The sequence below is a fragment of the Oryctolagus cuniculus genome, unplaced genomic scaffold, assembly GCF_964237555.1.
Source record: "Oryctolagus cuniculus unplaced genomic scaffold, mOryCun1.1 SCAFFOLD_77, whole genome shotgun sequence".
In the NCBI taxonomy this organism is placed as follows: Eukaryota; Metazoa; Chordata; class Mammalia; order Lagomorpha; family Leporidae; genus Oryctolagus; species Oryctolagus cuniculus.
The window spans coordinates 295,937-311,854 of NW_027208393.1; the positions used below are offsets into that span (position 1 = coordinate 295,937).

The window sequence follows — 15,918 nt, forward strand, 5'->3', positions numbered from 1 at the left end:
TCCTGACTTAGGATTGGCACAGTGCACTGGCCACCAAGTGCTAGCTGGAGCGGCCACTTGGAGGGTGAACCAATGGAAAAGGGAAGACTTTTCCCTCAGTCTCTCTCTCTCACTAACTCTGCCTGTCCAAAAAAAAAAAAAAAAAAAAAAAAGAAAAGAAAGAAAGAAATCCTATTGTTAACTTTTGCTCCTCACAATCAACTTCATAGGGGCATCTGTGGAAATTTACAGTAGGTTTTTAAGAGAGCAGGGAAGCCCCAGGTCTCTGTTCTACCATTAGGCTGAGGCAGAGCTGAAGGACTCAGGTGCTGACCACCAGGAGGAATCAGAGAACTTAAGCCTTGTCATTGATCTAGCAATAAGCCATGACATCTGAAACCAGAGACTGTCAACTCTTCCATGACTTCACCACACCAAAGTAATGGGGGAAAATGGTGATGAAGGAAGGTGCCTGTGGTGCGTGTCTCACAAGGAATTTCCCTGTGGACACGCAGTGAGCAAAGCAAGATTTATTTACACGAGAAACCTCTTGCCACAGCAGCCATTAGGGGGTCTCCAAGAGAGGGAGACCTGAAAAATGGAGTGGAGTTTTTTAACCGCAATTTGGATGAGCAGAATAATAACAGCTAACAATTAGTCAGAGGCTGGGGACAAAACCCATCAACAATCCTGTCTAGCTTGTTCTTGATAAAACAAAAATCCAGCTGAATAGTAGGATAGGCAAATTCTTTGTATTTTCCTGATAAAACTAGATGCTCAGAAGGGCGGAGCATTGCTTCCTTGCTATTCTCATGATAAAATTAGAAACTGGGGGAGTGGGATCACCACTTCTGTCTTGCTAATAGACAGGTTCTGGGGAGAAGCAGCATCTTGTCCACTCTTACAAGGACTCCCCATTAGGCCATTTAGTCCTTACACCAGCACCCCCTGCATTACAACCTCTTTATAAACCCTGATCACCCTCCTCCAACAGCATGGTAGTCCTAATGAAGGCATCCTACCTTCCCCTAATCTTGTGAGTAATATTTGCAGAAGAGTTTCGGAAGCCTACTGAAAAAAAGCAGGTGATTTGGAAGGGCAGGCTTTTGACCCAGCTGACAGAGAACCCTCCCCCAACTGAGGTAGAAAGCACCTCCCTCCTGACACCCTGGACTCCCCTGACTGTCTGGTGGGACCTTCCTCAGAACAAAGCCTGAAAATCTGCATAATTGTCAATTGAATAGACTCATTGTTTTATTTCAAGCCTGGTGCTCCAATTACTGCTGTCCCTTTAAACATCCTCTGGGCTGCGCGGTTGGGTAGAAAAAGGCTTCTTTGGATTGGGAGGACTTTCTTTCCCAAGACTGCAGCTGCCTTCTGGAAATACACCCTTTCCTCTGGCCAGCACTCAGCTATGGCGAATTGAAGCGGTGAGCATCCAGAGCCGGATTATGTGTCTGGAAACAACACTGGTGAGCTAGCCCAGAAGTCCGCGATGTATTTTTGTTGTTGTTGTTGTTGTTATTTAAAGATTTTATTTATTTATTGGAAAGTCAGAGTTACACAGAGAGGAGAGGCAGAGAGAGAGAGGGAGAGGCCTTCCATCCGATGATTCACTCCTCAATTGGCCATAATAGCTGGAGCTGCACCGATCTGAAGCCAGGAGCCAGGAGCTTCTTCCGGGTCTCCCACACAGGTTAGGGGCCCAAGGCCTTGGGCCATCTTCTACTGCTTTCCCAGGCCATAGCACAGAGCTGGATGGGAAGAGGAGCAGCCGGGATGAGAACTGGTGGCCATATGGGATGCTGGCACTTCAGGCCAGGGCATTAACCCACTGAGCCACAGCGCTGGCCCCTGGAATGTATTTTTCAAGTGGCTTAAACCTTCACATTAGTAAGGAGGGCAATGGTCACTTGTACCTCCACCCCAGAGCCACTTTTGAGCTAACATTTTGGCTGGGACTCTGGGGACATCCCCGCAGCTTCTGAGAGCACTTTCTCTCCGGGACTTTCCTTTCTGTTCCCGCTGTGGCATTAGCTACCTTGCGGGGAGTCAATGGCTCCCCTTTGTGTCCAGAGTCAACAGCTCTGAGACTGGGTAAGTTGAACCAGGGGCATACCTGCAATTTCTGTCTCTGCTCTTTGGGCTCATGGCATTTGGACCTGGTTTAGGTCATTTTTTGTGGTACTGGTGTGTAGGAGATGGATTCTAAGATTTTTACTTCAGCCTCCCTGTGAGGAAATTTGGATATTTTTTGGAAGAGTACTCATTTGGTTGTTTGTATGAGGATTTCTTCCTCTTGGGTGAAATATGAGTGGTTCAATTTAATTTTCATCCAAAATCACCTTGAGTTGCATCGTGGCTGATTGGGCAGGATATAGTTACGATCTTATGACTAAGAAAAACATGGTGTTCTATTGTAATATTGCATGGCCTGCATATGTGTTAAATTTAAGAGAAGGTGGTTGTTAAGTGGGATTTTTTTTTAAAGATTTATTTTATTTATTTGACAGAGTTACAGAGAGAGGTAGAGGCAGAGAGAGAGGTCTTCCATCCGCTCGTTCACTCCTCAGATGGCCGCAACAGCCGGAGCTGAGCAGATCCGAAGCTAGGAGCCAGGAGCTTCTTCTGGGTCTCCCACATGGGTGCAGGGGCCCAAGGACTTGGGTCATCTTCCACTGCTATCCCAAGCCCTAGCAGAGAGCTAGACTGGAAGTGGAGCTGCCAGGACTAGAACCGGCGCCCATATGGGATGCCGGCACCTCAGGCCAGGGCGTTAACCCACTGTGCCACAGTGCTGGCCTCATTAAGTGGGATTTTTAAATGTTTATTTTATTTGAAAAGCAGAGTTAGAGAGGCAGAGGCGGGGGGTTGTCCTGTTAGGAAAAGAGGCACAGAATAGAGAGGAAGTAGTGTATGAATTTATAGCCGGACCAAATTTATTCAGGGAAAATAAATCCGTACAGATGGTAACCAACTGCAACTGCCCACGTACCCATGATGGAACACCTGACAGAAGGCCCTGACCCCCAGGGAAGGCTGGGGATGGGGGCGAGGTAGGGGGCAGCAGGCAGAGGGGAATTCCTGGAACTGGTCTTTCAGGTGGCTGTAAGGGGTGGAGTATGAAGACAGCAGAGTGTGAGACCCAATTGAGGTGTTTTGTTTTTTTTTTTAAAGATTTATTTATTTACTTGAAAGTCAGAGTTAAGCAGAGAGAGAAGGAGAGGGAGAGAGAAGGCTTCCACCCTCTGGTTCACTCCCCAGATGGCCACAATGGCCAGAGAGAGGTACATCGATCTGAAGCCAGGAGCCAGGAGCTTCTTCTGGGTCTCTCCCATGGGTGCAGGGCCCCAAGGACTTGGGCTGTCTTCCACTGCTTTCCCAGGCATAGCAGAGAGCTGGATTAGAAATGGAGCAGCCAGGACTCAAACCGGCACCCCTAAAAGATTCCTGCACTACAGACAGCGGCTTTACCCGCTATGCCACAGCACAGGCCCTCCAATTGTGTTTCTAGGTCAAAGAGTACATTCCAATGTTTACCTCTTTCCTTCAATGCAGGAGAATGGCTGAGGCTTATGTCCTTCTTCCTTGTTCCATCAGGTCCTTCATCTACTGGTTTACTTCTCAGATGGCTGCAATGGCCAGAGCTGGGCTGATTTGAATCCAGGAGCCAGGAGCTTTCTCTGGGTTCCCCCCCAACACACACCCAATGCAAGGGCCCAAGGGCCTGAGCCATCCTCCACTGCTCCCCCAGGGCCACATCAGAGACCTGGATCACAATTGGAGCACCCAGGACCAGCCCCAATGGGCACCCACATGGGATGCTGGCACTCACTGCAGGTGGCTGCATTACCCAATATGCCACAGCGTCAGTGGGTTTCTAACAGTAGAAGTTTTGTGAGAGTTCTGGTAAATGGGACGGAGTAAGCATTTAAATCCTTTAAACCTTCCAGCAACTGTGTCTGTGGCTGTTGATGCCCAAGGAGACAGGTTAGGAGTCCTTGTCAATTTAGAAAAAGCAGAAGCTTCAGCTCTGCCTCAGCCCAGTGGTAGAGCAGAGACCCTGGGGCTCCCTGGTCTCTTAAAAAATCTATCATAGGGGCCAGCACCATGGCTCCCTTGGTTAATCCTCCACCTGCAGCACTGGCATCCCATATGGGTGCGAGTTCTAGTCCCAGTTGCTCCTCTTCCAGTCCAACTTTGCTGTGGACCAGGAAGGCAGTGGAGGATGTCCCAAGTGCTTGGGCCCTGCACCCACATGGGAAACAAGAAGCACCTGGCTCCTGGCTTCATTCAGATTGGCACAGTGCCCGCTGTAGTGGCCATTTGGGGGGTGAACCAATGGAAGGAAGACCTTTCTGTCTCTCTCACCGACTATCTGTCAAATAAATTTAAAAAAATTTTTTTTAAAAATCTATTGTAAATTTCCACAAAGGCCTCTGATAAAATTGACTGTGAGGAACAAGAGTTAATAAAGCAATAAAACATGTTTTTCCAACAGAGTGCTTACTGAATCTGAAATGAGGATATAATTATCTTTATGTATGTTAGTGTCCAGTACCATCACTGGGACTGAAGTTGCTTTCTGAGTTAAATGCTCAAGTAAATTTTTCAGGAACAATAAGGTTAATTGAGGTTACTAACAGCAGGAAGTAATTATATTCAGTTGATTGGAGCTTTTAAAAAGGAATTTTAACCATACTAAAGCCATCCTCCTTCTCTTTTCCTTTTCACATTTTATATAGCAAAAACCAATTACTGATATTGTATATTGCCTGAATTACTCTGGTGAATAGTAGCATTTGTATAATGGTGGACTTTTGCCCCAGCTGACAAAGAAGCCTTCACCCAACTGATGCTGAGCCCCCTGGTTAAGAGGCCTCATCAGAAAAAAGCTTGGGCATTTACATATTGTCAATTAAGTGACTCATTGTTTTATTTACCTCCCCCTGAAGCTACCCTTGTCCTTTAAGAAACCCTTAAGCAGTTATGGTCTGGGACAGCAGTAGAAGATGGCCCAAGTCCTTGGGCTCCTGCACCCAAGTGGGAGACCCAGAATGATCTCAGGCTCCTGGCCTCGGATTGACACAGCTCTGGCCATCACAGCCAATTGGGGAGTGAACCTTTGGATGGAAGACCTCTCTCTCTCTCTATCTCTACCTCTTCTTCTAACTCTGACTTTCAAATAAATAAATAAATCTTAAAAAATTAACCCTTTAACAGAGATAGAACATTTTATATCAAGAGCTCTCTCATGGCTGTGCTGTGGCATATAGAGCTGGACCTCCACCTGTAGTGCTGACATCCCATGTGGTCACTGTTTCATGTCCCTGTTGGTCCTCTTCTGATCTGGCTCTCTGCTTTGTGGCCTGGGAATGTGGTGGGAGATGCCCAGGGGGGCTTGGGACCCAGTACCCATGTGGGAGATATGGGAAAGGCCCTGGCTCCTGGCTTTGGATTAGCCCAGCCTCAGCCATTGTGGCCATTTTGGGGGTGGTTCAGCTGGTGGAGGACCTTTCTCTCTGGCTCTCCCAAGATGCCAGCTTCTAGAAATAAGCTCTTCTTACCAACATTCATCCCTGTGCAATTGGCTACCCACATGGTGAGCCATAGGGCCTGATTAAAAGATTTAAAAAGAGTTGCAGAGATTTCTATATTTTTCTGTGTCATAATGTATGCTATGCATTATGTGTGTGTACTGCTGTATGTGTAAAAGTTGGTTGTGCTTATTTGTGTTATTTAAAATCACAACGTAATTTTCAGCTAAGCACAAACAATAGATGAAAAGATGATGCAGTGTTCATTGCTTCCTATGAAGTCCAAATTAAAGTTGTTCTGTGGCAAGATCATGACTTAAGAGAATAACCATACTTATCTAATATGTTAGTTTCTCAGGCAATGTAAGTATAATGGCTGAAAAATGAATTGGTGGTCTTTTCTGTGGCACCTTGTGCATCATCAGGTCCCTGCAACCTAAGGGATGTCTCCCTCTCCTCACCTTCCTGAGAAATAGACTCAAGTGTACACTGACTGGAGAGGGGGTAGAGAAGATAATGTAGCAGTGCTGGGTCAGAATCCACAGCAAGGTTCAAGCTGATGCTGCAAGTCTTGCTGGATTCATGGATATGTGTGAGATGGAGCAAACATCAGCATCAAGCCAACAGGTGAGCATTTCTGCCTGATCTTTGACACCACAGGGCCATCTTGCTGTTCACTACATCACAGCAGAAGCCACGTGGTGGCAGACATGAGCTGGAGGTGGTATACAAACTGAACACACACTGAAGAGAATGCCCAGTATGAGCTGTGCAAGGTGAGGAGGATGACTGGGTACAAAGGGAATCCCACCCCGATGGCTCATGATGCTTGTGCCATGCACAACCCAGATCCTCTCCTCAAGGTAATCACAGGATGGATTACAGATTTGGGGACCCTATGCAATTAGACCTCAGGTTTTCCTGCCCAGGGATAAGAGCATCTCTGACTTAGAGTGGCTGAAGAGAGATAAAGCAGTGTAACAGCTAGAGAGACCAAGGGCTACTCTGCAGTAGGATGACTTTTTTTGAATTGCTAAATGTAAAAGATTTTTCTAAATACATGTACTCTTGGCTTAAAATATATACAAGCCATTGGGCCTTTTGGTAAATTTTTTTTTTTTTTGACAGGCAGAGTGGACAGTGAGAGAGAGAGAGAGAAAGGTCTTCCTTTTGCCATTGGTTCACCCTCCAATGGCCGCTGTGGCTGGTGCACTGCAGCCGGTGCACCACGCTGATCTGACGGCAGGAGCCAGGTGCTGTTCCTGGTCTCCCATGGGGTGCATGGCCCAAGCACTTGGGCCATCCTCCACTGCACTCCCTGGCCACAGCAGAGAGCTGGCCTGGAAGAGGGGCAACCGGGACAGAATCCGGTGCCCCGACTGGGACTAGAACCTGGTGTGCTGGAACTGCACGGTGGAGGATTAGCCTAGTGATCTGTGGCACCAGCCTGGTAAATGTTTTCATAAGTTGTTAACATATAGCTGTTCAAAATTACTTGCTAAGTTTTCACTAAACAGTAAGTTACCAAGGACAAGAAATAATTTTTTCAGATTTATTTATTTAAATATTTGCAAAGCAGAATAACAGAGATGTTGCTCCCTGTCTTTGTGGAGGAACGACACCAAACCCTGCCTAGGCTTCATATCCGAGTCACTGCACCATTATGTCACTCCCCCTCTTTGTGGAGGAACAACACAGGACCCTGCGCTGTTCTTTTGTCTGCTCGGCCCTCCCCGGGTTTGCTGCTGGTTCTTCCCGGGTTGGCTACCGTCCCTCCACCTCTGTGGAGGGGCGGGCCCCCTGCCACTTTCCCCACTTCCGCAGGGGAGCGGCACACCGCCGGCCGGCTCTCTTGGGGGCTGCACAGGTGTTCCTTCAGATAGATGTTCCTGGTGCATGTTGTCTCTCTCCTCCTTTATAGTCCTCTTCCACCAATCCCAGCTCTGCTACCCACACGCCGAGTACGCTGCTCTCCTCCAATCAGGAGCAGGTCCTACAGTTTATTGGTTGAACTGGAGGCAGCTGTGTAGAAGCTGTTTCCTCCTCTCCCAGCGCCATATTGTGGGAGAGCAGATGCATAGAATAAGTCTTAATTCCAGTAACTTAGTCTAGTCCGAGTTGCTCCCAGTTGCTCCCCACAGATCCCCCTTTCTTTTTATTTTTGGCGTTGATACATGCCTGTCTTTGGTGCCCCGCGGCACACTCTGCTCTGCTTGCTAGAGTTGCCCACAGGTGCTTTGAAAGCCCTACCAGTCAGGCAAACCGAATCCGGGTCCTCTCTTCACCATGTTGTGAGGAGGTTTTAAGGCGCTGATGTGTGCCTGTGTTCGGTGCCCTGCAGCACATGCTCTACTCTGCTAGAACTGCCTGCAGGTGCTTACAAGCCCTACCAATCAGGCAAACCAAATCCGAGCCTTCTCATTGCCATATTGTGGGGAGACTTATTGGTGTTGATAACGTGCCTGTCTTCGGTGACCTGTAGCGTGTAAGCTGCTAGCCGCCAGCAGGTGCTTATTGTCTTACTAATCAGGCAGACCGAATCCAAGCTCTCTCATTGCCATGTTGTGGGGAGGCCTTATTTTTCTCTTTCTCTATCTCCGGGCATTCCTATTTCTCCTATTTTACTTCTATCAGCCAGCATTCCTATTTCTCTCATTTTACTTCTAAACTTCTATTTCTCTTATCCCCACAGCTTCCTGGCGCCTGCCCCGAGGCTGCTTCTCGGTGCCTCACCCGCGGCGGCTTCCCGGCTCTGCACGGTTCGGCTTCGTGTGCTCCACGGTCTCCACGCCCTTCGTGCGCTCCGCGGTCTCTACGCCCTTCGCGCCCGCACCTCGGCCTTCGCGCCAGCCCCTCGTTCCCTATCTATTCACACCCCGTGCTCTCTCTGCACGCGGCGGCTTCCGTGAATCACACAGCCCAGCTCACGTTTCTGCCACTGGCATTCAGTCTAAGTTCCCCGGGCTAACCTGACGAATTCAACCTAGCTCACGTCTGTGCCTTTCGGTTTGGCTTCCCGTCTTCCGCTCCCCGGGCTAATCTGACGGATTCCAACCTGGCGGCCCACGTCTCTGCCTCTGGTTACAGATTTTTGCCTTTTGCTCCCCGGGCTGACTTGAAGAATTCCAAGGTAGCTTACGTTTCCGCCTCAGCCTGCCCCCGCGCCTACATCCTCCCTAACATATTTTTCTCTACCCGGTATGTTTCCCTAAGTTTTCTTCCAACAATATTCCCCTCTCATTTCTCCTGGCTTCTCCCCACAGTCCGTGTCCGAGTCTGTTTGTTCTAGCTTTCCCACAGTCCGTATCCGAGTCTATGCCTAGGCTTTCAATAGCTTCTTCCGGCACCTTTTCCGTCCGGCTTTTCCCTAGGCTCTTTGCTAGTCTCTCTCTCTGGTATTTTCCCACTTCTTCCCACCTAGGTTTCCTATCCGAGTCATGGCACCATTATGTCGCTCCCCGTCTTCGTGGAGGAACGACACCAAACCCTGCCTAGGCTTCATATCCGAGTCACGGCACCATTATGTCGCTCCCCCTCTTCGTGGAGGAACGACACAGGACCCTGCACTGTTCTTTTGTCTGCTCGGCCCTCCCCGGGTTTGCTGCTGGTTCTTCCCGGGTTGGCTACCGTCCCTCCACCTCCGTGGAGGGGCAGGCCCCCTGCCACTTTCCCCACTTCCGCAGGGGAGCGGCACACCACCGGCCGGCTCTCTTGGGGGCTGCACAGGTGTTCCTTCAGATAGATGTTCCTGGTGCATGTTGTCTCTCTCCTCCTTTATAGTCCTCTTCCACCAATCCCAGCTCTGCTACCCACACGCCAAGTACGCTGCTCTCCTCCAATCAGGAGCAGATCCTACAGTTTATTGGTTGAACTGGAGGCAGCTGTGTAGAAGCTGTTTCCTCCTCTCCCAGCGCCATATTGTGGGAGAGCAGATGCATAGAATAAGTCTTAATTCCAGTAACTTAGTCTAGTCCGAGTTGCTCCCAGTTGCTCCCCACACAGAGAGAGGGAGAAGGAGAGAGAGAGAGAGAGAGAGAGAGAGGTCCTCCATCCACTGGTTCACTCCCCAGAGGGCTGCAATGGCTGGACCTTGCAGATCTCAAGCCGGAAGCCAGGAGCCTCCTCCCACTCTCTCACATGGGTGCAGGGGCTAAAGGACTCTGGGCCACCTTCTCTGCTTTCTTAGGTCATTAGCAGGGAGCTGGATTGGAGTGGAGTAACCAGGACTTGAACCAGTGTCCTTATGGGATGCCAGCACTCCAGCACTGCGGGTGGAGGCTTAACCTACTATGCCACAGCACCAGCCCCAATAAGAAATAATTCTAAGTCAATATCCCAAAGTCTAGAATTTTTGAAAGATTTATTTATGTATTTGAAAGGCTGAGTTAGAGAGACAGAGACAGACATCTTCCATCTACTGGTTCATCCCCAGATGTCTGTAATAATCAAGCACTGGGCCAGACTGAAGGCAGGAGCCTGGAGCTCCATTCAGGTCTCCTACATCAGTAGCAGGGGCCTAAACAGTTGTGCCATTTTCCTTTGCTTTTCCCAGGCCATTAGCAGGGAGCTTGATCTGAGGTAGAGCAGCTGTGATATGAACCAGTGCCCATATGGGATGCCAGCATCACAGGTGGTGGCCTTACCCATACATCACAACACTGGCCCTGACATTAAAAATTTTCAAAGTGGGGGCAGCATCATAGGTTAAGTGCAGTCGATCATACCTGCATCCCATAAGAGTGCTTCTTTGAGTCCAGACTGCTCCACTTCTAATCCAGCACCCTGCTAATGTGCCTGGGATAGCAGAAGGTGGCCCAAGTGCTGTGACCCCTGCCACAGATGTGGGAGAACCACATGGACTTTCCTGGCTTCTGGCTTCAACCTGTCCCAGCTCTGGCTGTTGTAGATGATTGGGGAGTGAACCAGATAGACAATCTCTTTCTCATTGGCTTTATTTTTCTGTAACTCTGTCTTTCAAATAAATAAAACTAGGATTTAGTCCCCTATGTTAAATCAGTAAAGTTTTTTTAGAAAATATAAATATTAATGATAAATATTTGCTAGAGATTTTTAATATTTGATTTTAAAGTATGATAACTTTCTAAAAAGGATTTATTTATCTGAAAGGCAGAGATACAAAGTGAGAAAGAGGAAAAGAAAGAGCTCTTCCATCCAATGATGCACTAACCAAATGGCCTCAATGGGTGGGGGTTGGGTCAGGCAGGAGCCAGTAAGCAGGAGCTAGGAGCGCCTGCTGAGTCTCCCACACAGCTGCAGGGACTCAAGTACTTAGGCCACCTTCCTCTGCTTTTCCCAGGTGCATTAGCAAAGAGCTGGATCAGAAGTAGAGCAGCTGGGACTCAACTGAGCCAGAGTCCACATGAGATGCTGGCACTGAGGAGGAGGCTTAACCTTCTATACCACAGTGCCTAAAATTTTGATAGAGAGAGAAGGAGAGGGAGAGGCAGAGTGAAAGGTCTTCCATCCATGGTTCACTCCCCAAATGACCGCAATGGCTGGAGTTGAGCCAATCCAAGAGGAGCCAGGAGCTTCTTGTGGGTCCCCCATTCTCAAGCACATCTTGCTCTGCTTTCCTAGGATTAGCCTACTACGCTCCAGTGCCTGGCCCCTCTAATAACATTTTCAACCATCTTCTCAACTGCAGCTTCTTACAGTTTCCATTTGGTTGACTCCTTTCCAACAACTAGCCATCTCTTATAAGCTATTTTCTCCTCCTTTATTGTTTAGTTATGGCCTGTCATGAGAAATGCTTGTCTTTACAGCTGACATTGTGGCACAGCGGGTTAAGATGCTGCCTGTGATAGCAGCAACCCATATGGGCACTGGTTTGATTCCTCGTGGCCCACTTCTGATTCATCTCCTAGCTAATGCACCTGGGAAAGCAGGAGAGGATGGCGCAAGTCCTTGGGACCCTGCACCCATGTAGAGACCTGGATGAGTCTCCTGGCAGTGGCTTCTGCCTGGCTCAGTTCTGGTTGTAGTGGCCATTTGGCTAATGAACTAGCCAATGGAAGATCTCTCTCTCTCTCTCTCTCTCTCTCTCTCTGTAACTCTACCTTGGAAATAAATTAATCTTGAAAGAAATATTTATCTTAGGAGACTAGGGATAATAAGAGTACTTGATCTTTACACCTAATTTTTTAAAAAGCTTTATTTATTTATTTGAAAGTCAGAGTTACACAGAGAGAGAAGAGGCAGAGAGAGAGACAGGTCTTCCATCTGCTGGTTCACTCCCCAGATGGTCACAACAGCCAGAGCTGTGCTGATGTGAAGCCAGGAGCCAGGAGCTTCTTCCAGGTCTCCCAAGTGAGTGCAGGAACCCAAGGACTTGGGCCATCTTCTGATGCTTTCCCAGGCCATAGCAAAGAGCTGGATAGGAAATGGAGCAGCTAGGACTCAAACCAGTGCCCTTATGAGATGCTGGCACTGCAGGCAGTGGCTTGACCCGCTACGCCACAGCACCAACCCCTACACCTAATATTTTTTAAGCTTTCTTTTTATTTGAAAGGCAGAGTTTACAGAGAGAGGGAGAGACAGAGATCTTTGGTCTACTGCTTCACACCCCAAATTGTCACAATGGCTGAACTTGAGCCACAACGGCTAGGAATCAGGAGCTTCTTTTGGTTCTCCCACCTAGCTGTCAGGGGCCCAAGGACTTTTTCATTTTTCATTGGTTTTCTAGGCACATTAGCAGGGAACTGTATCAGAAATGGAATAGTCGGGACTAGAATCAGTGTGCATGTGGAATGCCTGTGTCACAGGTGGTGGCTTTTACACTCCACGCCACAACACTGGCCCCTACACCTGACTTTTCTAGATGTATTTAAATTGTTCTATGGGATTTTTTTTCTGCTTTTTTTTTTTTAACAGGCAGAGTGGACAGTGAGAGAGACAGAGAGAAAGGTCTTCCTTTTTGCCATTGGTTCACCCTCCAATGGCCACTGCGGCCAGCGCTCTGTGGCCGGTGCACCGCGCTGATCCAATGGCAGGAGCCAGGTGCTTCTCCTGGTCTCCCATGGGGTGCATGGCCCAAGGACTTGGGCCATCCTCCACTGCACTCCCTGGCCACAGCAGAGAGCTGGCCTGGAAGAGGGGCAACCGGGACAGAATCCAGTGCCCCCACCGGAACTAGAACCCGGTGTGCCAGCACCGCAAGGCGGAGGATCAGCCTAGTGAGCCGCGGCGCCGGCCCTTCTGCTTTTGTTTCTAAGGTGTATTATTTTCTTTAATTTTGATGTATTTATTTATTTGAAATGCAGAGTTACAGAGAGGCAGAGAGAGAGAGAGAGGTCTTCCATCTGATAGTTCACTCCCCAGATGACCACAATGGCCAAAGCTGCACTGAGCTGCAGCCAGGAGCTTCTTTTGGGTCTCCCACAGGGATGCAGGGGCCTAAGAACTTGGGCCATCTTCTGCTGCTTTCCCAGGCCATAGCAGAGAGCTGGATCAGAAGTGGACGTGAACTGACCCCCATATGGGATCGCAGCATTGCAGGCGGTGGCTTTACTTGCTAAGCCACAGTACCGGCAACAGGTGTAATCTTTTCTAAGTTTTTTCATTCTTTTATAATGTTGAATGCTCACAGCCTCCAGTGTCTAAGTTTCGGTACCTTTCCATTGGGTTTAACTTCTAAGTAATCTGGAGGAGCTTCCCATTAGAAGAAACACAGCACAAAAGAATTTTGTTTACCTTTTGGTTATTACAGAAGGGAAAGAAATTTTGTGTTTTGTCAAGATTATCTCATGTATTCTCTGACTTTGGGTTTAGAAAACTGAGTTTTCAGAGTTGAGATTTTTAATATATTTTAAATGTCTATGTCTATTAATTAAATATTCAATATACTTAATATATTTATACATAATTTGACTTAATATTATGTAAGTGATTATTATAATGATCAGGGATCCTATGTGGTTTCCATCCACTGTTCACTCCCCAAATGACTGCAATGGCCAGATCTGAGCTGATCAGGAGCCTGGGGCCTCTTCTGGGTCTCCCATGTGGGTTCAGGGGCCCAAGGACTTGGGCCATCTTCTACTGCTTTCCCAGGCCACAGAAGAGAGCTGGATCAGAAAAGGAGCATCTCATATGGGATGCTGGTGCCACAGGCCTGGTCTTTACCCTGCTGTGCCACAGCACCAGCCCAGAATAGCAGGCTTTGACCCAGCTAACAAAGGAGCTTCAGCCCCATCAAAACATCTTCACCTGGTTGATGCCTTGGATATCCCCAGATGAGCACTTATTAGTGTAAAGCCTGAACAGCTGCCAAATTGTCAACTAAATAGAATCACTTTGATTTCTAACCTCCATCTGAAGCTACCCATTTTTTTAAAAAAAGATTTATTTATTTTATTCAAAAGGAAGAGATAGAGAGGAAGAGATGGAGAGAGATTTTCCATCAGCTAGTTCATTCCCCACATGGCTGCAATCACCTGAGCTGGGCCAGACCAAATCCAGGAGTCAGAAGCATCTCCCAGGTCTCCCAAGGGGGTAGCAGGGGCCCAAGCACATGGGTGACCTTCCACTGATTTCCCAGCTGCATTCACAGTGAGTTGGATCAGAAGCAGAGCAGCTGGTGCCCATATGTGACAGTGGTACTGCTGGTTGTGCCTTTACCCCATATACCAGTGTCTGCCCCTCGACCCATGTTCTTAGAAACAGCTCTTGCTGGCTTGTTGGGTGGAAAGAGCACATTTTAGATGAAGAGATCTCTTTCTTCCCAAGATGCCAGCTTCTTGAAATAAATGCTTTCCTCTCTGGTGAATCCAGTTGTCGAGAAGCAAGGGCCTGATTACTGTTCAGTAGCCTTATTTTCTGCTGACTTTACATAAAAATATAAACACCCACAGAATGCTTACCCAAGTGAATGAATGGGCATTTGTCAGTTCAGGTGTCTTCCTGATTTCTTCCCCCACTGCCCTCAGAAGTGACCAGGTCTAATTCTTTGTGGTTCTTTTTGTAGTTTACGATCTGCTTCTTCCAAAGAGGAGTTTTGCTTGTGTTTGTCTCTTGGCTTTTCAACTTTTCAGGATGCTGATACTAACTATTGATATTTTACACTAAAAAGATGTCTTCCTTTTTTGCCTTGAGTGTTTTTTCCCCAGATTTTTTTTCTTTTTTTTTTCTTTTTGACAGGCAGAGTGGATAGTGAGAGAGAGAGACAGAGAGAAAAGTCTTCCTTTGCCCTTGGTTCACCCTCCAATGGCCACTGCGGCCAGCGCGCTACAGCCGGCGCACCGCGCTGATCCGAAGGCAGGAGCCAGGTGCTTCTCCTGGTCTCCCATGGGGTGAAGGGCACAAGCACTTGGGCCATCCTCCACTGCCTTCCTGGGCCACAGCATAGAGCTGGACTGGAAGAGGGGCAACCGGGACAGAATCCGGCGCCCCGACCGGGACTAGAACCTGGTGTGCTGGTTCCGCAAGGTGGAGGATTAGCCTATTGAGCCACGGTGCCGGCCTCCCCAGATGTTTGTATTCTAGGTTGTCGTTCAGGCAGTTCACGTCAGTGGTTCCAGGAGTTATGGAACGTTGCTTTCTTCTAGATTATTATTCGATGTCTGTGACTGTTACTTTTTTTAATTCCCCACCAGTGCTAATGCATGGCAAATATTTTAAATATGTGAGAAAAATATTGTTAGGCTGCAGGTTGTGGATAAATTCATATTTAATATGAAGTATTCATAGAGTGGAGGGATTTACTAAATTTTCATTGATGTGTATTTTGTGACTTGTCAACACTGGGATGACCTTATTTTCTTATTCCATCTAGTAGTAACTGGCATCTCTGATTATTCATTACTAAATACCAGTTTCCAGTGACTTGGTATTTCCACTTTTATATTTATTTGTACTGATTACCACTGATGTATCTGTAATGCCCATTCAGTTGTATGGATTTTACTCTGCACAGATTGATGCTAAGGAAACAGTGTACTATCCTTTTGGAAAACTGCCTTCAGTTTCATTGTGTAACACTTAAAATTTTTCTGACCTAAATCCTAATCAGAACTGAAGCTATCTTTGTGTTTATCCTACTCTTAATGTACTTATATATTTTCACTTGAAAAAATGGAATAATTTAACACATTAGTGGTGATAAATATGTGTGTAGAAGTGAAATAAACCTCACCGCCATATGCATTCTATCATGTAGTTGTTTTTGATGATGGTGGAGTCACCATGTTGTAATGCAGATCTTTCACATTTCATATGCAAGTGAAATTTATTCATTCTTAAATATTTATTTATTTGAATGGGAGAGTGACAGAGAAAGAGATCTTCCATCCTCTGGTTCACTCTGCAAATGGCTGCAATGGGCTGGATTGGGCTGGGCTGGGCCTAAGCCAGGACCCTAACTCTTCATCTGGAGAATACCTGAGCT

The 15,918-nt window shown here is 47.5% G+C and overlaps 1 long non-coding RNA gene across 1 annotated transcript; it reads left to right on the forward strand.

The window, feature by feature from the left end:
* The first annotated feature begins 1,305 nt into the window (after nucleotides 1-1,305).
* LOC138848411 (uncharacterized) lies at nucleotides 1,306-15,665 on the forward strand. Its single transcript, XR_011386160.1, has 3 exons — nucleotides 1,306-1,451; nucleotides 5,942-6,143; nucleotides 8,209-15,665. It is a non-coding gene; the product is annotated as an uncharacterized lncRNA (long non-coding RNA).
* Nucleotides 15,666-15,918: the final 253 nt, after the last annotated feature.